The sequence below is a fragment of the Pinus tabuliformis genome, chromosome X, assembly GCF_031772625.1.
Source record: "Pinus tabuliformis cultivar Carrire ecotype Pingquan chromosome X, CPIR1, whole genome shotgun sequence".
Lineage (NCBI taxonomy): Eukaryota > Viridiplantae > Streptophyta > Pinopsida > Pinales > Pinaceae > Pinus > Pinus tabuliformis.
In genome coordinates this window covers 731,283,756-731,309,867 of record NC_142308.1, presented here as the reverse complement: position 1 = coordinate 731,309,867, position 26,112 = coordinate 731,283,756, and the positions used below count along the sequence as shown (strand labels likewise).

Sequence of the window (26,112 nt, the reverse complement as noted above, 5' to 3'; positions counted from 1 at the left end):
CCTAGAAATCAATGCTGGACCATTTAAAAGGGTAGTGTTATCTGCATGGCTGGAATCCAATGCAAAGTGTAGAGAAATGGAGAATTGTATTGTTCTTGATAATAACATAAAAGAAAATGGAATGAAAATTCAGACATAATAACTTACCTATCAATGGAGTATATCTCCATAATTATCATAGAAAAGTAGTTATTAGAATTAGAGTTGTGTGAATAGGGTCAACAGTGTATATTTCCAGTATATCGTTATGTACAGCTTATGGCTGGAATGCATTTCAAAGTGTAGAGAAAGGGAGGATTGTATTGTTCTTGATAGTTACATAAAGAAGATGGAATGAAAATGTAGACATATTAACTTACCTATCAATGGAGTATATTTCCATAATTATCATAGAAAAGTAATTATATAGCACTAGAGTTGTGTAAATAGGGTCAACAGTTTTTGGTTTTTCACTTAAAGTATGATATATTATTACTTGCATGTCAAAAAAATTGCTTCAACACGTAGTCATTGTAATAAACATATAGTTATATGCATTAGAGACAATGATGTCTATAAAACATATTAAATATATTGAATAAGAGATTGATAAGATAAGATGATTACAATGATGATATTACTTTAAGGGGTATCTCTATGAAGAGTAACACCTTTTCATTAGTAGGATTTGTACCTTTTATCATCAATATAATGTTGTTGTTGTTATTATAATTTATGTTCATTACATTTCCTCCTCTAAAATGCTTCATCCTTGAAGCGTCAAAGAGGAAATTTTCTTTGGATGACTCTTGCCTCAGTGTCATTGTTCTGTGTTCTCTATTTTCATTTTTTCACTTCGACACCATTTTTGCCTTTTGAATGATAACCAAGATAGGTGAGATTTCTTGATCTCCATCCTCAGATAACATGTGTCTTCTTTTTTATTCAATATGGATATTATTGTGTACCTTAAAGCCATGAAGCCCCCAAGCAGATATACACTAACTTCTATTGATATACCTGGAGATATGATAAATAGTTTTGTAATATCCCCAATTTTTTGAGCATGGGAATTTTTCCCAATTTTGATAATATTAATTAAAAGGGACAACTAGTATTTTGGAGAAAGGTGGCAAGTATTATTTTATTGCAGATTGGCGGAAAATTATTATTTGATTGAAATGGTGGAAAAAGTAACTTAGTGGAAAATGGCCTCCACCAATAAAATAATATTAAAAGGAGTCTAGAAGGATGGAGAGAAAATATAAAAGGAGGGACTCATGTAATATCCCTAAGGAAAATTTACAGTAATAAACACAACATGCATAGACAAAAGCACACAAAAAATTTGCCCAAATATCAGAACACAAAATAAAGCAAAAAAACTATGCTGTTGAGCCATTTTATTGATAAAACATGAGGTTACAATGGGTGCTTGGAAAGTATGCACATGGGCTTGCCCAAGGAAAGATAGTTAAGCCCAAGGCAAGCTAGCTAAGCCCAAGTGAAGAATATGAAATCCTCCAAGCGTACTGGCTGATCTTGTTGATCAGTGGTTGTCATTGATGTCAACTCAAGCAACACCAGGGGCGACCCCGATCTTGCATGGGAATTTTGACTTGACAACTTACTCTATTATGAGTCAAGGATCTTCTAGTTATATTCTACTCGTCGAGATGTTTCCGTTGATATATGGTATGCCAAGTAATTCTTCACGGTTTGAGAGATATTCATGTTTGAAGTTAGTATCCCCAGTTAGTGGGCTAAAACCCTATGGAGTTGTGGCATGGCACTCATAATTGGTTGTGGTCATTGAATAGTCAATACTTAATAAAAAAAATTGCTCCTAAAATCCCTCCAACGTTCACTTGTTGAGGACCCTCTCAACTCAAGATATTCATATAAATAATGACCCTCATATCCTCCTCTAGTAGGGATTTTGTGGCTTCAAACAGGTCATCATGGAATTTTCGCTATAATGTTTTTTGTGCGAAGCTTCGGAAGCTGAAATTAAAGCCCATTTGAGCCGATATCTTGATGGACCTCGTGACCGAACTTCAGATCTTGGTTCACTATATTTTCAGAGATAGGATATGAGGAAGTTAGGGTTTTTGCAGACTCCCAAATTCCATGTCAAACAGGTGATGTTGGGAAAATCGTCATAAATTTCTCTTTGAGCATTGGATTCAAATTTCGTAAATAGTCACAAAAAGAGGACGGACTGTAGTTTGTTGAGTAGGGTTTTCAGAACCTAAGGTTGCAACATGGACACGTGGCACTTCGTACAAGTTTGTTCTACTGAACTAGTCTATAATCAGGTCATTGTGGGAGATTGGGCATAAGTATTCCTTGAAGAATCCAATCTTGATCAGACCTGTGGGGTTGGAAAGAGGACTCAAAGGGCTACCATAGGACGAAATTTCAGACCCTGGAGATCCGAAATTACATAGATACAACAGATTCAATATCGAGCTCCTAGAAGGCAAGAAAAAACATGCATTCAAGGATCACTGTAGTAAGGACCACACATCAACAATCAAGGGTAAGTCTCCTACAGAAAGGTATGTATGATTAGTGTTTACATTTGAATTTTGAGTATCATCTCTGACATATGTTTTTGCAGGACAACGTAAGTATATACAATGTCTCGGTTATATCTCTATGTCTCTATATGTCACAATTAGTTTTTCGGATGTCCTATTCTTGATACTACACATTTTATGCTACATATTCTTGATGCTACACCAAGTTTGCTAAATCTATATGATGTTGTAAGTTCATGTTACTTGTCTTGTCATAGTTGATGGAATGGTCTCTGTTGTTGTACTTAGAACTTCGTCCATCACAAGTCTAGGGTCTCTCATAAGTGTTTATTGTATATATCTTTAGATCAGTTTTGGATATAGTCTTTCATAGAGTCCAAGCCTATATCAAGAGTGGGAGTCTTTTTCTACTGCTGCAACAAGTCAACAACAAAAGTGACAAGCACACTTCAGGTACGAATTGTAATTTTAATTTGTATTTTTTCATTATTATGCACTTACATGTGTTTTGCAGGCAAAGGTAAGTTGAAGGGTATTTTGTTTGTTTTGGGATTGGTTTTGCCGGGCAAATTTTGCATGCAGGTAGAAGAAGATTCAAGTACAACTTCAAGCAAGAATTCAAGAGCTGAAGTATCAAATCAAAGGAGGCATTGCAGCGGGACATCCTTTGAAGACATGACAACCATCTGCATATTGTGAAGAAGTATCAAGGCCAAGAGTCAACGGGACATCCTTTGAAGACATGACAACCATCTGCATATTGTGAAGAAGTGTTGAGTCATCATTGTAAAGTTGTAAAAGAGTCATTTGTAAAAGTGTCATCATTGGAAGAATCATTATTGTAAAAGAGTCAATCTGCCTAGATTCATGTTGACCCTGCCGCCTACACCTACCTACAAGTCAGTGAGAAAAGCCTTCAATCCCACAAGGTGTGGTTGGTGGCAGGGAACTCAGAGAAGAGGCTGTCACACTAATCCTGACTCTCTCCGTTTGAGCTATCTTCTAGGTTAGCTAAGGGGGGTGGTCCCTAATGAAAAGTTAAGTTAAAAGATGTGAGTTTCTAAGAGAGTGTTATAGTGAAAATGGATTACTTTTAAGGATTTATGGGCAAATATGAAGTGAGCAACTTGAAATAACAATGCCAATCTAATATGATTAAAAACCATAAAACCAGTGCCTTATAAGGAATTTGCTCAACAATTTAAAGATATATTTGCTCAAAGTAAAATGCAATTCTCTCAAAAGAAAAAACAAAGTAACCCTGAAATGTAAATAAAAATTGTTAGCACAAAATATATAAGATACAAATGCTTTTGAGATAATCAACTTTATAAATCAAAACATGTGAAACATATCTTGCCAAAACCCAAAAATTAGTAATTAACTTGGAAATGTAAAAGAAAGGAAGTGCTAAACCCAGACATCAATATGCAATTAGACTTGAAACATGAAAAGGAAACACTTGTTTGAAATGATTAAAATACTTGCTTTTGGAATAGACTTTGCATATGAAAACTCAAACCATCAAGAGACAAGTAAAGTAAATGTAATGTAAAGTGCTCTTTGTTAATTTTATTAATTAGCTCTACAACAAGATTACAATTTAACTCTTCAATCCTCAGACTTCACCCTCGCCCAATGATATGGATCTCACAGTGAGGAGTCAATAGAGGAGTAGAAGATCCCTAAGATGTCTACTTCAACCAACTTATGTTGGAGGTAAAATTTTAATGAGGCTTGGGGCCTTCCTACACTAAAATGCCTAGATGAAATGCAAATTGTGTTAATTCCCCAAATTAAAATAATGATACATGCAAATGCTTCAAAGAGATTGATTTGCAATGCTTGAAAATGAAATAGTGTTCAACATAAGTTGCAATTATAACTTCAATTGGAGGAATAAAATTAGCTTACAAGTGTTGCATGTGTTTCATCAATGAATTAAAATGATATAAGTAATTTGCTTGAAAGTAAAATTTGTTTCAAATAGACAATGACAATAAATTGCTCCAATATTAAAGATAACAATGTAGCATAAAATTGAAGCATGTATTCAAGTGCTCATGAAACAATTTACCAAGGTAAATGGAAACAAATCAAAGTTTGTTAAGAATATAAAATGCTTGCATGTAAATGATGAATTGCCCAAAGTAAAGTGTAAGCTTGTAGCTCCAAGCAACAATGAGAAAGAAAATTCAAAACTCAAATGAAATTGTAACAAACTTTAACTTAATGAAATGTGATAGTGAGGTTGTGTTAATTCTCAATTAAAGCATGCATGTAAGTGAATGAAGTATGCAAGCTTAAACCATGCAATTGTAATATTCCTAACTCAGAATATTCCTCAAACCCCAGCAAAAACTCCAACCAAATATGTGCAAATGATATAATAACCCAGAAGTGATAAAATAACAGTGGAACAACATATAATAATGTAAACCGGAAATATAAGCAGATACACAGGAAATGCAGTGAGAAATGCTAAGCCATTTTATTATACTGAGCAATAAAATGAGTACAAGAGGTGATTAGACAGATGGCACCTCAACTTGCACAAGACAAGTGAAGAAATACTCTCAAAATGACAAGAATGGCCTCTCTGCGTGGATGCTGCTGTTGTGCTACTACTGCTGCTAGAAAACAAATGATGATTTGGGGCTGCTCCCCTCCTCGGAAAAAGATGAAACTCTGGATTTGGCCTCTACTCAAGAAACCCACAAAAACCCAGAAAGCTTTTCTGAAATGGCCGACCCCCGAAAATCGCCCCCTTGGGGAATCACGTAATCCCTCAAGGCCCTGCGCTGCCACTGAGTAGAATCCTCCAAAATACTGCCTGAAACTCTGCCAAACCACTCCAATATGCAAGATCTGATCCCTTGCTCAATATCCCAGCTCAACTCCTCCACAAATCCTCAATCCGGAATTGCTCCCAGAAGAACTACATCCCTCTCTCTCAAGACTGCACAGTCTTCCAATGCTCAGCTCCACCTCAATGCCAAAGATCAAAACTACTGCAAAAAGACTGTTGAAAATACCTTGCCTGAGTAGGCACTCGAAGTCTCTCGTGGCTAAGGGTGAGATCTTCGAACGGAGACACTCAATGCACTAAACAGTGCTACAGACAGGCTAAACAGCCAGCGTGCTCCAAGTCGAAGTGACTAGCTCAAATGCTCATAATCGAATGATCCAAAATGAGGGGGCTCCTCTCTATTTTATAGCCTCTGCCTCTCACAATCCCTAGGCTCACCTCCTCCTGCGTGATTCCCCTCTTGCCATGTGTTCTTCCCTCCTGCGCAGTCCCTCCATGTGTCTGTGTGGGCCCCATTTCTGCGTCCCCCTTTGGCCCCCTTGGCTCCTCCTTAAGTCACAACGTTGTGCTACTAGGAAGTGACTTTTTATTCTTAAAGTGAGTTATGTCCCCCGTCCTCACTTTTTTTTATTTATAAATAACTATAGAAGGCAAAAATTGGGCAAAATCGAATATTCCAATTAGCCATGGCTAATTAGGAATATTACAGTCTCCCCCAGCAAAATGTTGCTTGTCCTCAAGCAACTGAAGTGATGGATGCTGCAAGATCTTCTCACTCTCCCAAGTGGCATCCTCATCCGGCAAATTCTTCCACCTCACCAAGAATTCCTGAACCGTCCTGCTTCGCAGCTGCCTCTCCCTGGTATCAATGATAGCCTCCGGCTGCAATACCAAATGCCCCTCGTCATCCATGGGTGGTAGCTCATCTGTCACTGTCACCTGCTGCCCCAATGCCTTTTTCAGGCATGATACATGGAAAACGTTATGAATCTTGCTGCCTTGGGGCAGCTCCAACTCATATGCAACCTGTCCAACCCTGCGTATCACCCTGTACGACCCATAAAAGCGGGGCTTAAGCTTCTCAGCCCCCTTCTGTTTTAGTGACGATTGTCGGTATGGCTGTAATCATAGGTAGACCATGTCCCCTACCTTGAACTGTCTCTCCACCCGACCCCTGTCGGCATATAGCTTCTGCTGGTTCTGTGCTGTAGCTATGTTATCCTTGAGAGCTCGGAGAATATCTTGACTTCCTTGGATCCATATCTTGGCTCTGGGAGCCTTGCTATAACCAAACATCACGTCAGCAAAAGATAAAGGATGATACCCATATAAAGCATAGAATGCTGACATACCAATGGACCTGTGATATGATGTATTGTAGCAGTACTCCCCTAGATGCAGCCACCTCAACCATGCTCGCCGCTGCCCACTGACACAGTTACGCAAGTAGCCCTCTAGCCACTTGTTAACTATCTCTGTCTGCCCATCCGTCTGCGGGTGTTACTCGGTGTCAACTTCGTCCCCACCAATCGGAAAAGCTCCTGCCAAAACCCGCCCATAAAACGGCTGTCCCTATCACTGACGATGGTCTTAGGAAGACCATGTAGCCTGAAGATCTCCCTGAAGAATAGCTCGGCCACCTGTGCTGCTGTGTAGTGTGCGGATATGGCAAAGAAATGCGCGTACTTTGTCAGTCGGTCAACGACAACAAAGATACAATCCTTGCCCTGTACCGTGGGCAATCCTGTGATGAAGTCCATCGAAATGCTCTCCCATTTCCCCTCCGGAATGGGTAGCGGCTGCAATAAACCCACGGGATGGCTCATCTCTCCCTTGTTCCACTGGCAAACATCGCACTCCCTGATATGCCGGAGTACGTCCTCCTTGAGGCCCTTCCAGGAGAACCTCTCTCTAATGGCCCTGTACGTTTTGGTAAACCTTTGATGGCCTACCAACGGTGAATCATGTGATGCCTGGAGTATCTTCTTCTTGAGCTAAGACCCTTCAGTCAAGAAGATCCGATCCCTGTAATAGATGATCTCATCGATCACCCTAAACCTGTCATCAGCCACCTGTCCGTCCAGAATCTCACATGCAAACCTGTCTTTGGAGTACTCTACTAAGATTCGAGCCCTCCGGTCTGCATCCAAGCTCATAAGAGACAACGTGGCTGGTCTACGTGAAAGGGCATCTGCTACCATGTTGTTCTTACCCTTGACATACTCAATGTCAAAGTCATATGCTTGGATCTTACTGATCCACTTCTGCTGCCTCTCCTGCAACTACTTCTGCTCCAAAAAAAACTTGAGGCTGTTGTGATCAGTCCTCACCCTGAACCTGTTCCCCACCAAATACTGCCGGTACTTAGCCAATGCATGCATGATGGCCAGCATCTCCTTGTCGTATATAGAATACAACCTCTCGTGCGGAAGGAGCTTCCAGCTCTCAAAGGCTATAGGGTGACCTCCCTGCATCAATACTGCGCCGATCCCCTCTCCCGACGCATCACACTCCAAAACAAATGGCTGCGTAAAATCTGGCAATGCAAGCACTGGGCAGCTGCTCATAACCTCCTTGAGCCTGGCAAAGGCTCGCTGCATTGTATCCGACCAATTGAATGCCCCCTTCCTCGTCAAATTTGTCAGGGGTGCAGCAAGCTGTGAGAAACCTTTGACGAACTTCCGGTAGTAAGTACAAATGCCAATGAATCCTCGAAGTTCCGTCATGTTTCTCAGCTCCGGCCAATCTCTGATGGCCCTAATCTTCTCCTCGTGGACCCTCACTTCGTCCACTCCAATGATGTGTCCCAAGTATAACATCTCCGTCAACCCGAACTCACATTTGGAGAGCTTGGCATAGAACTGTTGCTCCTCCAAGATGCGTAATACTGTCTCAATATGCTGGAGATGCTCCTCCCACGTCCTGCTGTAAATGAGTATATCATCAAAGAACACCAACACAAACTTCCTCAGGTGACTACGGAAGATGTGATTCATGCAAGACTGGAATGTAGCTGGGGCGTTGGTTAGCCCGAAGGGCATCTCCAAAAACTCAAAGTGCCCATAGTGACATCTGAAGGCGGTCTTGGGAATGTCCTACTCCCTCACGTGAATCTGATGGTACCCTGATCTCAAATCAATCTTTGAGAAGAACCGTGCTCCTCTCAACTCATCCATCAACTCATCGATCCTGGGTATGGGGTACCTGTTCTTTAGTGTGCACTTGTTCAGGGCCCTGTAGTCAATGCACATCCTCAATGTATCGTCCTTCTTCTTCACCAACACCACAGAAGAAGCAAAAGGACTCGTGCTTGGTCGAATGTGCCCAAGAGCTAGCAACTCCTGAATGGCCTGCTCTATCTTGTCCCGATAGGCCTTGGGATGCCTATAGGGGGTGGTGATCACTGCCTGGATGCCCTGCTCAAGTTCGATAGTGTGCTCAAACCCCTGATCCGGTGGCTGTCCTGGTGGAATCTCTCAAAACACTATGGCATACCGATCAAGGATGGACTGGATCTCTGGATGTGCCGTCTGCCCTGTCGTCCTTGCCTTTGATGCACGCAGCTCCATTGCCCACTTTATGTCTCCCTTCCGAAAGACTACCTCCATCCGATGAGCCGACACAGTCTGAGGCAGATATGTGTGCTGTCCCCGTATCTTCTCATGCCTCCCTGTCTTCTCATCATCCCACTCCATCTCTAGGGTCTTCCAATCCGTTGTGACCTTCCCTAGAGTAATAAGCCACTGAACACCCAGTATCATGTTGGTGTCCGGAATATCGACCACGAAAAAGTGGTCAGTCAATGTGTAGGTGCCCATCATCACTGAAAGCTCTGGGACATAACGAGCACACGTCATGGTTTGATCTCCTGGGACCAATACTGGAAACCCATCGAAGCTCTCTGTCTGAATACCTCTATGCTCAACCATCTGTGCATCGATGAAGTTGTGGGTTGCCCCACTGTCAACCAAAACTGATACGCACTGGCCACGTACTGTTCCTCGTACGCGTAGCGTCAGATGCTTGGGAACTCCTCGCAACGCTGCAAGGGCCCCTCCGGTGGGTGCAAAAGATGCACCACCTGCTGCTGGTGGTGGAGGTGGCAAAGGTCCCTGTAGGGCATGGCTATCTCCTGTCTCCACATCCTCCTCATCATCCTCTTCTCCACTGCTCTCGGAGAAGACCTCAACGAAATGTGCCTTGCTAGCAGCACATCTATGCCCTGGTGCCCATGGCTCCGGACATGTGAAGCACAACCGCTTCTTCTTCAGCTCCCTCTTGACATCATCGTCAATCTGTACTCGTCCTCGATTCCCCTTTGGAGGTGGAATCCTCACATCCTTCCCTTTAGACTGGAAAGTCTGTCTCTGGGGGTAAGGTGTCTGGGTCCTGGGTAAGACATCATGTAGGTCCCGGGTCCTGCTGATAGCATCCTGAAGGGTGGTCGGTCTAGCGGATTTGTCTAGATCTCGAAGTGGCTCTGCTAACCCCTCAACATACATATAGATCCTCCGTGCCGTGGATAGGTCTGGCACCATCACGGAGAGCCTCAAGAAATCTGCAATGTAGGTCTCTGGGCTCCCTGTCTGTTTGAGCCTTGTCAGCTCAACGAAATGCTGCTCTGGATCCCTCTGATCAAATCGCTCCATCAATCTCCTGGTAAACTCGGCATATGTCGTCACTGTGGAGTGCCCTAGTGTAACCATCCCATGAAACCACCAATCCTGGGCCTCGCCATCCAAATGCAATGTTGCCACCTTGATGGCCTCTGCCTCCGACATCTGGTTAAGCTAGAAATAAATGTCCAGCTTCTCCACCCAAGACTTTGCCGAACTGTTTGATGAGCCATCAAACGTAGGCAAGTGGAATCTACTCGCTGCACGATGGGTGTCACCATCATGGTAATGTCGGTACCCTCTGTGATGGTCGTGGGGTCTGCTATCCCGTTGGAGCTGAACAAAATCTCTGAATGAGAGGGCTTCCCTGAACTCCTGCCCATAGGCCTAGTACTCTGCAAAATAATCGCCCATATGTCCGGGCTTTGCCTCCTGCTGGGCTACGGCCCCCGTGTCTGCTCCTAAGAAAGTGGGCATGGTAGAGCGTGTAGGGGCATGTGAGGCCACTTGCTGCGCAATATCATGCTGCTCTGGCAAGTGATGGGATGCACCTGATCTCTCACCAATCTGAAAAACTCGTGGGCTCTCATGCTGTCTGGCCTCTACTGTCGTGAATCTCTGCCCCATCACCTCAATCTGCCTCGACAGATCTTGCACTGATTTGAGGAGCATATCCGCAAATCTCTTCCTGTCCTCATCGTCCATCTGTTTTGCGTCCACTACTGGCTCTCTCTGTTCTGTGTCTACCACAGGCTCCACCTGTTCTGCGTCCACCACAGGAACACAATCTCCCTCCCCGTAGGTATTGTCTAACCTACGTCCAGTGTCTCTGTACCTCCTACCTCTGTAACAAATGTAGGGTTTTTCCCTTGGTGTCATAGATTGCTAGCTCCACAGGCTGAGCCAGATTTATGCTCTGATACCACTGTAATATTCCTAACTCAGAATATTCCTCAAAACTTAGCAAAAACTCCAACCAAATATGTGCAAATGATATAATAACCCAGAAGTGATAAAATAACAGTGGAACAACATATAATAATGTAAACCAGAAATATAAGCAGATACACAAGAAATGCAGCGAGAAATGCTAAGCCATTTTATTATACTGAGCAATAAAATGAGTACAAGAGGTGATTAGACAGATGGCACCTCGACTTGCACAAGGCAAGTGAAGAAATACTCTCAAAATGACAAGAATGGCCTCTCTGCGTGGATGCTGTTGCTGTGCTGCTGCTACTGCTAGAAAACAAATGATGATTTGGGGCTGCTCCCCTCCTCGGAAAAAGCTGAAACTCTGGGTTCAGCCTCTACTCAAGAAACCCAGAAAAACCCAGAAAGCTTTTCTGAAATGGCTGACCCCCGAAAATCGCCCCCTTGGGGAATCGCACAATCCCTCAAGGCCCTGCGTTGCCACTGAGTAGAATCCTCCAAAATACTGCCTGAAACTCTGCCAAACCACTCCAATATGCAAGATTTGATCCCTTGCTCAATATCCCAGCTCAACTCCTCCACAAATCCTCAATCCGGAATTGCTCCCAGAAGAACTGCGTCCCTCTCTCTCAAGACTACATAGTCTTCCAATGCTCAGCTCTACCTCAATGCCAAAGATCAAAACTATTGCAAAAAGACTGCTAAAAATACCTTGCCCGAGTAGGCACTCGAAGTCCCCTGGGGCTAAGGGTGAGATCTCCGAACGGAGACACTCATTGCACTAAACAGTGTTGCAGACAGGCTAAACAGCCAGCGTGCTCTAAGTCAAAGTGACTAGCTCAAATGCTCATAATCGAATGATCCAAAATGAGGGGGCTCCTCTCTATTTTATAGCCTTTGCTTCTCACAATCCCTAGGCTCACCTCCTCCTGCGTGATTCCCCTCTTGCCATGTGTACTTCCCTCCTGCGCAGTCCCTCCATATGTCTGCGTGGGCCCCATTTCTGGGTCCCCCTTTGGCCCCCTTGGCTTCTTCTTAAGTCACAACGTTGTGCTACTAGGAAGTGACTTTTTATTCTTAAAGTGAGTTATGTCCCCCGTCCTCACTTTTTTTATTTATAAATAACTATAAAAGGCAAAAATTGGGCAAAATCGAATATTCCAATTAGCCATAGCTAATTAGGAATATTACAGCAAATGTTAATCCACCTAAGAGAAGCCTCCCTCTAAATGGGGAGATGGGATACCATGGGCGAAATCCCAAGCTCCCACGAGCAAGTTAGATCTTTTATTAATATTACAATGACAAGAGGGCCCTTCAAAGTTCTCAACTATACTTCAAGGAGAGTCCTCACAATAATTGCTTGAAACTTGGACACTAGACCTCTTTTCTTGAGAAAGTAGTGACAAGATCTCACAAAACTTATGCAAGGGAAACAAGGTGTGAGTTTCCTCCAAATTCCCACGGCTTAAAGAGGAAAATGGGCACCCCTTTAGTGAACTCGACTTGGCCAAAATAAGCCTCAAAAGGGCTCACGACATCCTTGGAAATCGAACCCCCAACACTTGCTAAAGGTCCTGCAAACACTTGTTAGATGTTGCGGGAAGTTGATCTTCAAAATTTGCGACACAAGAGTTAGCAAACAATCCAAACAATGGCTGCAAAATAAGTTAAGTATTAATGGAAAAATCAGCAAGATAAAATGTATATGTACAATTATAATTTACAAAAGGCTAAGCTAAAGAGTGAGAGTAAACTCTCGTTTTTGCTTAGTCATCTTCAAGCTCTTAGATAGCAAATGAAAGAAATGAAGTACAATGTTTTTTTAAAAGAGATTTAAATTGAGAAGTTCTCGGCTTGTGTACAAGCTATGTGCCGAAATCCCTGCAAAACCATTTTGTAAGATAAGGCTATGAAGGTTCAAAGAACAAATGAGAGCTCCTTTAAGAATGTATCAAGAGTGGGTTGGTCTCTCCAAAGACTTCCCCTCACGCTTGATTCTGTAATCCCAACAAGATGTTCCCTCTACAAAACTTCAATCAAGAATTAGTTCCATATAGATTTAGCAATAAACAATGATAAGAAACTTTAGAGATTTATTTAAAACCAACTAGAGCATTCTATACCTAGAGCATACTTCTAAATCAAATGTCAATGCAAGATAGCTCTACATTAACAAATCTACAAGAGCATATGGAAGCAAATTAGATCAAAGCATGAGTAAAAGGAATTATACCAATGCTCAACAATTCATCACACTCGAAAAGGAGGAACACCTCATGAATGAAACCCCAAAGTCTTTATTGATATTTCTGAAAGTGTACAAGGCAGCAGCGCTTCCGCAAGCACAATAGCTAGTAACAATATTATATAATGTGAGAGCCCATGGCTCTATTATATAGAGAGTTGGGAGCAAATCCCAATGAAGAATGACAATGAAAAATGGCATTGGAGCCAATCCCAATGTAGAAGTGATTAAACAAGTGGCATGGGGTGACAGTTCCAAAGAGAAATTTGAATTTGTTGAATGGAGCTCCAATGCCAAGTGTAAAAATCGAATTTTGGCAAGTGGACATCATTTTCTTCTTCCCTTATGTGCCAAATTCGAATTTTATGGTGGAATGACAAGTGTATATGGGTGGTAACCCATGTGGGGACAATTTCCCACAAAAATCTCCACCAAATATTCTCCCAAATCCTCCCAAATGTGCATTAACTTCACAAATTCGAATTTCCAAGTAGCGTTTTCATTTAATGCCAGAAATTCGATTTTATTTGAGCACATGTCGTTTCCTTGATTTCAAGAGTCCACATCACCTTGGGACTTCACTTTAACTCCCCCATAGTTTTCCACCTCATTTCCACAACATTTAGCATGTGTGGATATTTATTTTTCTCCATTTATTTAATTTATGGCTTAATTAATTGCCAAATTTCCCACTAAACTTAGGAAAAGTGGGTTTTGAGGGTCCAAAACACATTATTAACCCCTCAAAGTGTGTCATAGTAGAAAGTTGAGGGTGAGAGGTGTAATTTTGATTACTCATACCCCATGCAACTTCCCTAGACTACACTTATTACAATTTAAATACAATTTTATTTGCAATTTTTGACCTGCGGGAAATCTAAAAAATTAAAAAATGACTACCTAGACTTACCAAATTCCACGAATTTTTTGTGTGATCTAGTATGGTAATATACATTGACTCTAGACACTAAGGTGTGTCAGGGGCTCAACCTTCAAACCGTCACCCCGGCTTTGGGGTAAAACGTGAGAGAAAAAACCCAGAAAATTATCCGCCTCTCAAAAAGAAGGGATAATTAACCAGATAAAAAAAAAAACACTCCAAGGTGTACTCGTTTGCTGATCGAGTCCCAACATCCTAGGCCTGTTATAGACTCAAAACTCATCATTACTAGTATCACTTATTACAATTCCCCGTAGGGTGTGGAATTTGGGTACAAAAAAGATGATGAGAAGATAGAAGTAGAGTTAAAAAACTTCGTTGATGGACGATATCTGATGGTACAAGTTTCCTCTGGATCATCCTTGGGCATGGAGTCTTCATGTAATCATCAGGTGCCACTCCAGTGGTCAACAAGTCGAAAAGGCATTATTGGGAGGTATAGGAGTCTTTGTTGGGATTATGTCATGGTTGGGTTGCAGGTCATAGTGTGATTGGGTGTTTAGTCAAAATCATTGTAAATCATATTGTATCGTGGATTGTTGTCCCTGGTACGGGAATCCACACTCTTGTCTCATTTTAGTCATTATAGGGTGGCAGGGAGGTGATAGGATGGTGCATCAAGTCGCCTACAAGTTGGAGCCTGTGAACACTTCAGGGTGGTAGGTTGGTCTAGGATGTTGGGGAATCCATTCAGTTGACTACTTAAGAAACCAGGGCGTTGGGGCGTCCTTCCAGTGGGAGCTGGAGAAGAATGATTTGCTAGAATCCTAGGAAGTTGTTGCTTTCATTTTAGTTGGGGCTGAAGATTAAAGAATTTATTAAAAAAACGTTCGGTAGTTTTGGACCCGGAGAGGGTTTTCCACCTAAAATGTTTGTGCTTACTGTGTTCTTTTATTTACTGTTATTACTGCATAAACATAATTAATAATTGAGGATTAACAATGCTCTGAAAAGATTTAAAAGTGCTAATTGCTAAGGAATACTGATTCACCCCCCCTCTCAGTATTTCCAACAATTGGAATCAGAGCTTGGTTCCTTCAATAGCAGTCTAACAACTGGAAGGAGATCATGGAGTATACTAAGAATAGAGTTCCTTTGTTCAATGGAAATAACTATGCACTTTGGAGTGGAAGAATGCAGGTTCATTTGCTGGCGCAAGGATACGAAGTATGGGAAATTGTTGACAAAGGCTTCACACCGACCCAGGATGAACAAGGTAAGAAAAATATGGTATATGATGCAAAGGCTAAAGATATTATTATCAGTGGGCTTATCGAATCTGTTTATGTTAAGTTATTGAGTTACAAAACTACTAAGGAGGTATAGGGCAAGCTTGAAAATATATATGCAGGTGACTCAAAGGTGAAAGAAGCAAAGCTTCAAATTTTCAAGGCAAAGTTTGAGCAACTCAAAATGAGGGAAGATGAAGATATTGCTGCATACTTTCAGTGTGTTTATGAGACAACAAATACATTGGAAGGTTTAGGAGAACCTATTGAAACGAAAATTGTTGTCTGAAAGATCCTCAAAACCTTGCTAGCAAGATTTAACCCTAAGTTATCTGTCTTGGAAGATAGATCGAATTTGACCAATCTCAGCATAGATGAATTGCATGGAATTCTTATGGCATATGAAATGAGGATTGAAGAAGAGGATGACACGTCTCACTTAGAAACAACATTTTCCGCATCCAAGAAGAATAGTAAGGACAAGCAGACTCCAAAAGCAAAAACTTGCAATTGTAAGGATGAGGAAAAGGAAGAAGATGAAGAAGAATTCTCAGATAAAGAGTTTGCCTATTTCACGTGGAAAATGAGAACAGGTACGGGAAAATTCAAAGGTAAACTTCCATTAATATGTTTTGATTGTGGTGAGGTTGGGCATTTTGTAGCCAAATGTCCTCACAAAAATGAGGTTGTTATGAAAGGAAAGAAAAGTCCTAGGAAGTTCAACAAGCAAGGCAAGAAGAAATGGTTTAAGAAAAGTTTCTTCTCCAAAGAAGATAGCTCCTCATCCGAAGAAGATAGTGATAATGAAGAAGAATTCAACGGAAGAGTATTGTTTATGGCCAAGCACAATAAGCAAGAGGCACCTGACGAAGAAGAAGAAATGACTAAGGTTGAATTTCAAAACGAAGTGATCAGGGTTATCAAAGAGCTCAAGGCCGAGAAGAAGCACGTCAACACTCTTGAAGACGAATTAAAGATAGAAAGGGAATGGGTCCTAAATCTTAAAATCAAGGTTGAAGAATACAAACGAATTGAAGAATCGCTCAGGAAAGAATTAAAGGAAAGCAACAAGGAAAGAGAAGCATTGGAAGCTGAAATCGTTTCTTTACGAAAGGAAGTAAAAAATGGAAAAACTCTTCAAAACTATGCCAACAACTCAAAGACTATGGACGAATTCATCAGCAACCAGCGATCATGCAACGACAAGACTGGTCTTGGTTACAGAGAAAATTTTGAAAAGGATTCAAGTCCTTCTATTATAGCTAAAGAAGATGGATATGCAAAATCTACCAAGAAGGTAGATCTCCCAGCTAGATCGAGAGATCAAGACTCACAGGAAGAACCTTGGAAGAAAATTCCTCGAAGAAGATTTTCTCCCAGGTATCAACCTATCTTTTATGGTCATTGTTATTCATGTGGAAGGTTTGGACATAGAGCTGCAGAATGTCACATGTATGTTTGGAATGAATATAATTCCAAGAGATCTCTCAGGAATGGATATTCCAGAACTCAGCGGAATATCAACAGATTTGATCATTTGAGAGATGATGTCAAATGTTACAAATGTAACAATTTTGGACACTTGGCCAAAGATTGCAGACTTGGAAGTTCTTCAAAGGAATTGTCGCAAAATCAGAATGAAAAAGTATGGAAAAGGAAGACTGAAAGGTGTGCTATCGCTCTCAAGTCTCAAAGCAACAAAAACGTATGGTATGTTGACTGTGGTTGCTCAATGCATATGACTGGAGATAGAAATAAGTTCATATCCTTGAAAGAAAAGAAGGATGGAACTGTGTCTTTTGGAAATGACGGGTCTTCAAACATCATAGGAGCAAGTACGGTCACTCTTGGAAGCAAGGATGCATTAGCAAAGGATGTTTTGCTGGTTGAAAATATGAATCACAATCTGCTCAGTGTTGGACAGATGTGCGATCAAGGACACACGATGTTATTCAACTCGAAGAAATGTGAAATCAGGAAAGGCAAGTTTGGTAAAATTGTGGCTACAGCAAGAAGAGCTTCAAACGACATATATATTTTGGATGAGACACCTAAGGGGTGTTTCTTGGCAAAAGAAGACGAGAGTTGGTTATGGCACAAACGAATGGGACATATAAATTTTGACAATTTGGTCAAGATCAACAAAAAGGAGACTGTTAGAGAAATGCCGAAAATCTCAAAACCTACCAATACAATATGTGAATCTAGTCGGCATGACAAACAAACAAAAGTCGAGTTCAAGACAAAGGAACATTTTACATCACGTCCATTGGAATTAATACATACTGATCTATGTGGTCCTATGAGAACAAAATGTTTAGATGGTGAATTATACTTTATGTTAATGATAGATGATTACACCAAAATGACAACCGTCAGTTTCCTGAAGAAAAAGTTTGAGGCATTCGAATGTTTCAAATTCTACAAGGAATTGGTCAAAAATGAAACGGATTTGAAGATCAAATGTCTAAGATCAGATAATGGTGGGGAATCCACATCCAAAGCATTTCAACAATATTGTGATGAACATGGAATAAAAAGGCAATTCTCAACAGCCAGAACACCACAGCAGAATGGAGTAGCTGAAAGAAAAAACAGAACTGTACAGGAAATGGCTAGAACCATGTTAAAAGACTCAAACTTAGACGATAAATTCTGGGTTCAAGCAATTGATACTGCCGTATTCATTATAAACAGAGGCCTGCTCAGGAACAATTGTAACATGACTCCGTACGAACTATGGAAAGGAAGACTAGCTAACGTCAAATACTTCAAAATATTTGGAAGTAAATGCTACATCAAAAGAGAAGACCAAAAATTGGGCAAGTTCGATTCCCGTGTTGACGAAGGTATTTTTGTTGGTTATTCGCGCAAAAGAAAGGCTTATAGATGCTACAATCTAAGGCAAAAACAAATAGTTGAAAGTATAAATGTTACTTTTGACGAAGACTGTGTTCTAAAGGATAACAATGAGATTGTCTCTTCAAGCAAATCTGAGGGGCTTGAGGTAGAATCTGTGAAGGATGAAGAAGAAGCTCCAGAACAAGACCAATCAAATAAGGAAACACTAGTCAACCAAGAAGAAATAAGAAATGATCAGCGGGATGTATAAGAAGTTTCTCCAAAATGTTCAAAAGAATGGTATCAAAAGAATCGTCCGTCAAATTAGATCATCGGCAACATAAATGAAGTAATTGGAACCAGAAGAAGTCGATAGCTTCGTTCATCACATCAAGCCCATCTTGCCCTTTTAGCGACTTTTGAGCCTAGCAATTTTGAGGAAGCTAGTCAAAATGAACACTGGGTTGTAGCTATGAATGAAGAACTAGATCAAATTGTGAAGAATGACACTTGGGAATTGGTTACACGACCAAAGGATAAAAATGTTATTGGAACTAAATGGGTCTTCAGAAACAAATTGAATGTGGATGGACAGGTTACCAAGAATAAAGAAAGATTAGTCTGCAAAGGATATGCACAAGTCAAGGGAATCGATTTTGAAGAAACATTTTCTCCCGTTACTAGAATGGAAGCTATCAGGATGTTTCTTGCTTATGCATGCTCGAGAGAAATCAAGGTCTACCAAATGGATGTTAATTCAGCCTTTCTAAATGGTGAATTGGAAGAAGTTTACATTGAACAACCCGAGGCTTTCTGCTCACTAATAAAGAAAACTACATTTGCAGATTAAAGAAGGCACTATATGGTCTCAAGCAAGCTCCTAGGGCTTGGTATGATTGTCTTGATAGGTATCTACATCAACAAGGATTCAAGAAAGGAAGCGTTGACAACAATCTCTATGTGAAAGTGGATCAAGATAACCTAACGATTATCGAGGTATATGTGGATGATATAATCTTTGGAAGCAATGATGACAGATTAAGTAAAGACTTTGCCACAAAAATGCAAAGTGAGTTTGAAATGTCTATGCTTGGCGAGCTAACATACTTTTTGGGGCTTCAGATTTCTCAGTAGGATAAAGGAATATTCATATATCAAACCAAGTACATCAAGGAAATGCTCAAAAAATTCCAGATGGAAGATTGCAAGCCAGTCCTTACCCCCATGATAACAGGTTGCAAGTTAAGCTTAGAAGATTCGTCAAAGGATGTGGACCAAAGATTGTATAGATCCATGATTGGTAGTCTCCTATATGTGACAGCCTCCCGGCTTGATGTGATGCAGGCAGTTGGACAAGTAGCAAGATTCCAAGCAGCACCAAAAGAATCTCATATTATTGTCGTCAAAAGAATTCTTCGATATCTTAAGGGCACAACAAAATATGGTCTATGGTATCCCAAAGGAAATGATCTGGTTATCCAAGCTTATACAGATGCAGATTGGGCAGGAAGTGTTGATGATCGTAAGAGTACCAGTGGAGCAACATTCTATCTAGGTGGTTGTCTTGTTTCATGGTTAAGTAAAAAGCAGTCTTCAATCTCGTTATCCACAACAGAAGTAGAATATATCGCGGCAACAACTTGTTGTACACAAGTTCTCTGGATGAAGCAAACTTTGCAAGATCTTCAAGTCAAGTTTGATGAGCCTATTCCCATCTTTTGCAATAACACCAACACCATCAGTATCTCCAAGAATCCTGTGATGCATTCCAAAACGAAGCACATTCCGATTAAATATCATTTCGTTAGAGAGCAAGTTGCCGAAAGGAATATCAAGCTTGAATATGTTGGCACAAAGGAACAAATTGCTGACATCTTTACCAAACCATTACCTCGTGAAGCATTTGAGTATCTTCGCCAAAAGCTTGGGATTCTCCCAAGTTTTCATTAGACTCTTTCTCTTATCTACTCGAGTAGAAAGGGGGAGTGGAGGTGTGTACAGGTCTGCAGGATGGCTGTTTGTTAGGGGGAGTTACCCTTTGCCATTGATGACAAAGGGGGAGAGAAGGCAATAGGAAGAGGTGTCATGATCGCAGGGGGAGTACTTGTGTTGCCATCAATGCCAAAGGGGGAGATTGTTGATCAGTGGTTGTCATTGATGTCAACCCAAGCAGCACCAGGGGCTACCCTGATCTTGCATGGGCATTTTGACTTAACAACTTACACTATTCTGAGTCAAGGATCTTCTAGATGTATTCTACTCATCGAGATGTTTCCGTTGATATATGGCACGTGAAGTAATTCTTCACGGTTTGAGAGATATTCATGTTTGAAGTTAGTAACCCCAGTTAGTGGGCTAAAACCCTATGGAGTTGTGGCATGGCACTTGTTGTCGCATAGATTGTCACGACAACGCTCAGACCGGGGGCTGTCACCCTGATCCCCGATCTCTCCGTTTAAGCCTGCCTCCCGCGGCTAAGGGGGATAGACCCTATGGGATAATGGATGACCAACTGGGGACCAGTTGGGTTGGGAGACACAAGGGGCAACAAGCACTTAATTGATTTTATTAAGTTAATAGACCAGTGCCTTAAGGAGCTAATGATTAAATGATTATTTATCAAATGCTTGCAAAAATATGAGCTCATTAACAATCATTTACCATCAAATAGCTCAAACTAAGGTTAACTTTTGCCAAATGCGAGATATTTGATAACTGCTCAATGTCTTAACAATATTCCAGCAATTAAAATTCGAAAGATTAAACGCTTTAAATAACCACGTAAATTTCAAATGCCAACCAGTTATCACTTTCATATAGCTAATCTTCAGATGATCATTTAAGCATGTTTAACCACATAAAAATGATAAACATTAATCCCACATCAAAAATTTATTAGCCTTAGTGAAATATACCAAAATTTGGAAATGTGACAAAATATGCTAAGACTAAAAGCAACATAAAAATAATTCAAAATTTTTATATTTTTTAAATGAAACTGAAAATGTCTAATTTAAAACTAAAACCTACGTTAAAAATTAAACTAATAAACCAAAAGCTAATGACAATATTAAACAAGAAAAACTAAAGATTAAAACTTTTTAAATATTTTTTATTTTTTTTTATTTTTATTTTTATTATTTTTTAATTTTTAATTTTTATAATTTTTAAAATTCTAAATTTAAAACTAAACTAAAATCTAAATGAAAATAGAACTTAACAAATCCTAAACAAAATGTTAAACTAAACTAGAGTCTAACAAAAATAAAAAATGAACTTTGTATGATTTTTTTTTTTTAATACAAAATTGTTACCATAAAATTAAATAAAAAATTTATAAAATAAAACCTAAGAGACCTAATCTACTCTAAAGCTAACTTTATAAAATTTAAAACTAATTAAAAAGAGAGGAAGCGGAAATTTTGTAATTTTATTTTTTGTGTATAAAAAAAAAAGAAGAAAAACACACGCGATAAAAGGAAATGCGCTATTCTAAAAAAAATCAAATGCGATCAACTAACTACATAATCAAAACGTAACTAAAAAAAAATTGAAACACTTTGAATTTCTGTTTGCTGCATATACAGGTCCTGGACGGCAGAAGGAAAAGACGCAGGGAGAAGCTGACGAAGGCAGCGGATCATATTGCAGATGGGCTTCACGTAGGGTTAATGGAGCGAAAGATGGATGCGTGGAATGAGTTCGGTTGATTTGCTGATTTGTGGTGTGTGCAGGGTTCAGAATGAGGATGCAGGCAGCGTAGGCAATGGCATCGGATGAGGAAATGATTTTGCGTGAAGGCAGTGGCAGCGTGAGGAAGGGTATCAGCCAGCGTGTGAGGGACTGCGGATAAGCGTGGAAGAGATAGCGGAAAGGAAGGAAAAATGAGCAGCCACGCAGTTGAAAAAATGGCTGCAGGATGACAACTGCGAAGTTCTGAGAAGAGCTGCGAGAGGGGATGCAGGGAATTCGTGTGGATAGGGATGAGAAACCGCTTGGAATGATGAAGCTGTCGTTTGCAGGTGGATAATGGACAGCGGGAGAAATGGCAGCAACGTTGAGGAAATGAGACTGCTGCGTGAGATACAAAACCCAAGGCAAAATAAACTTGAAAATAATTCTGGGCAACAAAGAAAATTGCAGCTCGATGAAACCCCCAAAAATTCCAGATTAAATTGTCTCAGATTTATTTATGAAATCCCTGCATACTTTTCTCCAGATAAAAATTTAAAACCCTGGATTGCAAAAACGATGCACCTGCAAAGGCTATTTTCTGGGGCCAGATCTGGCTTCACACACAAAAAAAATTCTTCTCAGACCCGCAACCTGTAATGATAAAGAATAGAAAACCCAAAAATAATATGTGCAAGAAACGAAACTGAAAACCCTAACTAAATAATTACAATATTCACAAGCTGCAAGCTCTAAAACAGCCAGATTTCTCGTTATGCCACATAAATATTTTCATAATTTTAATTTAATGTGAGATGCTTCAGAAAAACCCTGCATGCATTCATAAAAATTTCAGATGATAAGCCCGGGATCAAAAACTGGCTGGGCTCTTTCAGAAAACACGATCCGGGAGTTGGCTGGTTCAGCCGAAAACTTCCCTTAACGCCCAGTAATCTAAAAAAGGGATTTCCTACACAGCGTACAATCAACCATTAACATAGAGGGAGAAAACAATAGTGAAATCCAGATCAAATGGAGATACCTACCATTATATTTCAGAATCTAAACTATCATTCAAACCCCAAAGATCAGACAAGATACCTGTGCCTAGATCAATCTTCATCAAGGTACTATCAATGGCTGAAAATAAAATTATGTAGAAAAAATAAAAGATCTTACAGCATTTCGAGAAGAGTAACACCAGCGAGATTTTCAACCCCAAATTCTTTCTTTATTGCACAAAAAAGTGACTACAAGAGAGCTTTCTTCAGCAGCAGACTCTCAGATCCAATCTGATCTCAAATGACCCCTAGCACCCTATTTAAAGGAAAAATTCCCAACAACTAGTTCGAGTGATCCATGTCAAACTAATCTCGACCGTCGATGAGGATCAAGATTTATTTTAATCTCATCCGTCGAATTTTTAAATGCATTTTAATATATTAAAAAATTAAAATTCTGCATTTATTTACTCAAAAATTTGACTTATTATTATTTTATTATTTTTTAATTTTTTAATTTATTTTTTAAATTTTATTTTATTTTATTTTTTATTTTTTAATTATTTTTTTTTTAAATTTTTAAATTTTATTATTATTTTTATCTATTTTTTAATTAATTAATTTTTTTAATTTTTATTTTTGGATCCTCGAACTTAGCCTTTGGAAAAATCACCTAGGACCTATGACTTAGGACTTATGAGGGGATTAAAACATTTTCTAACTCTCAAGACACTTTACATCATGACTTTTACAATTTTACATCTCAAAGGGGAAAACCCATTTGACATAGACCCTCATAGACTACCCAGTTTTGTGACCAAATATAATCTAGCAGATCAACACACTAGGATTCCTCTAAGATTCTAATGACAAAATTCATTCCGGCTTTGGGGTTAGGCTTAAGGAAAACTCTGCCGATCATGGATCGGTGAGACAAAAAAGCTTCCGGAACGTAGATTATCACTAGAAAATTAGGTCCACCTAGGCAATTTACATACATGACTCAACTCTGCTAAGATTATTTACAATTCACACATGTAGACTGGGTTTACAACATAAATTGATCAAGTCGACGATCATTGTCGAATGGCACGGACACGTCAATCAAGCGCTATCCCTTTTGCGAAGAAAAGGGGGGGTACTGCTATGGGAAGTTGACACGTAGTGGTCAACATCTAGCTCCACTTGGGGACACGTTGCTGCATTGTAGGAATGTGAAAATCCAGAATCTGCATCCATGCAACACACAACAAAGTATAAGTAGCATCCGTCCAAAAAATCATCATATAACATTAAGCACATGAAAGATATAAGCTCTTCATTTATTAACTATCTAGAAAATTAAATCTAATCCTAAAACAAAAATGAAATGCTGAAATGACAAGGAGTAGGGTTAGAAATACAATACAAAGGATGCCCCATGGCATCAGATGTGTTCAATATAGTGTATACTGAGCATTTGCCTGCTTTTAGGCAAATCTGTCGACTGCTTGTCGGATGTGCCATGTCCAATTCTACATATGGTAGGACTTTTTCCTATTCGAAAATCAAGCTGCTCGCGGCCGTCTGATGCATCAAATCTTCTTCTCATTTTCTTCCTCTTGCGCTTTTTCTTCCTGGTAGGCTGTATTATTGATGACGTGGAACTTTTTGCTTCAAAGCTATCAGATGAAGTATGTAAGATATGCGTGACATGTCTTTCTTCATCCTGCATCTGCCCTGTCAAAGATGATGGACCAATCTCACCGGTGTCATGAGTTATAACTTGATCTTCAATGACTAGTGGATTAACTGTGTGAGCATCAACCTGATTATTATTTTCCTTTTTATCCAGGTCACCTTCAATTATCCACTTTTCAATGGAACAAAGGACCTCATAATAAGATGGAGCTTGTTGCAACAGATAAGGAGGCTCCTGATCTAGTGACGTTCCCTGGTTTCCTTCATCCTCTGACCATTGTTCAAATTTGTTAACCTGTATTTTAATGGCATCTAGCTGACTAGAGTGTTCAACCTTTATAGCACTGATTTCCCTGGCATGGTCTTCTTCCATGGTCAATAACTTTTTCTGAAGACATATCTGATTAGCTTCCATATCTTTTATTACTTTATCATCTTTTTCCTTTATGGTCATTAAGCAATGTTGCATAGAGTTTTTCTTCCTTATGATTTGCTTGCATGGTAGCTAACTGATTATTATGATCGAATGTCATGATAGTCATTTCTTCATCCATAGTTAACAACTTGTCTTGCATAGAATTAATTTCCCTATCGTGATTAGCTTTCATGGTCGTCATATTTTCCTCTAAGCCTGATAACTTGCTTTGCATAAAACTAATTTCTGTGTCATGATTAGTCTTCATGGCCTCAATTTCCTTAGCATGCTGATTTTGCATGATCTCCATCTCCCTATTACGTTTTTCCAGGTGGGTGCATAAAGTTCTCACATCATTGGCGTAATTAGGTTGATTAATCTCGATATTTTTTACCAGCAGCATTAGTTCTTGTATAATTTGCTTTTGATCTTCCTTTTCGTTGTCATTTGTCCCTGCTTTTCCACTATCATGTATTTGATCTGCAATGGTACAGGTGGATGGCACATTCTCATATGAAGAATTGTCTTGGAATATTTCACCAACAGCTGAACCTTTCATAAGATTACTTTCATTCTGTTGCACAATTTTAGGGGCACAAGGCGAGCTATCTGGATTACCATATCTATCTTTAAAAGCATTGACAATGACTTGTAAAGAAGTGAAAGAATCCCCAGGACAATTGTTAAACCGATTCAAAGCATCACCTTCTAAAGAAAGGACAAAAAGACGCATTTTGACATCTTCATGATTATACTGAGGGGGTCAACAATATATGATCATTATACGAGTAAACAAGCCTAGATGTCTTTTAACAGCGACTGAATCACCACTTGAGAACAAAGGTAATTTAGAAATGGCCACTTCCGGAATATCATGGAGATCATCAGTAAAATGACATGGTTTAAACGAATAATCCATGATGAATAACGAGGGACCAAATGGATGATAGAAAGAGATCTTTGCTCAAGAAAATCAAGACATGAAAGAAGTGGAGTCGCCACTTGAACAATGAATCTAATTCTAGGATCCAAAAGAAACCAACAAGCAGATATGAGGAAGGCTTCTTGTCTGGGAAAAATAAATGAAAAGAAATGGAGTTGCCACCCAAACAAGAAACGAACTGAAGAGTGATTGCTGATATGACGAAAGATAAGGTGATGAAAAGATCCAAATGATGCCAAAAAATGCTGAATTTGCCAGCTCAA

General features: G+C 39.8%; 1 protein-coding gene across 1 annotated transcript in view; it reads left to right on the top strand.

Moving 5' to 3' along the window:
• LOC149142010 (meiotic recombination protein SPO11-1-like) overlaps positions 1–26,112 on the top strand; it is a 339,417-nt gene that overhangs the window by 225,151 nt on the left and 88,154 nt on the right. The gene's annotated exons all lie outside the window — the stretch shown is intronic.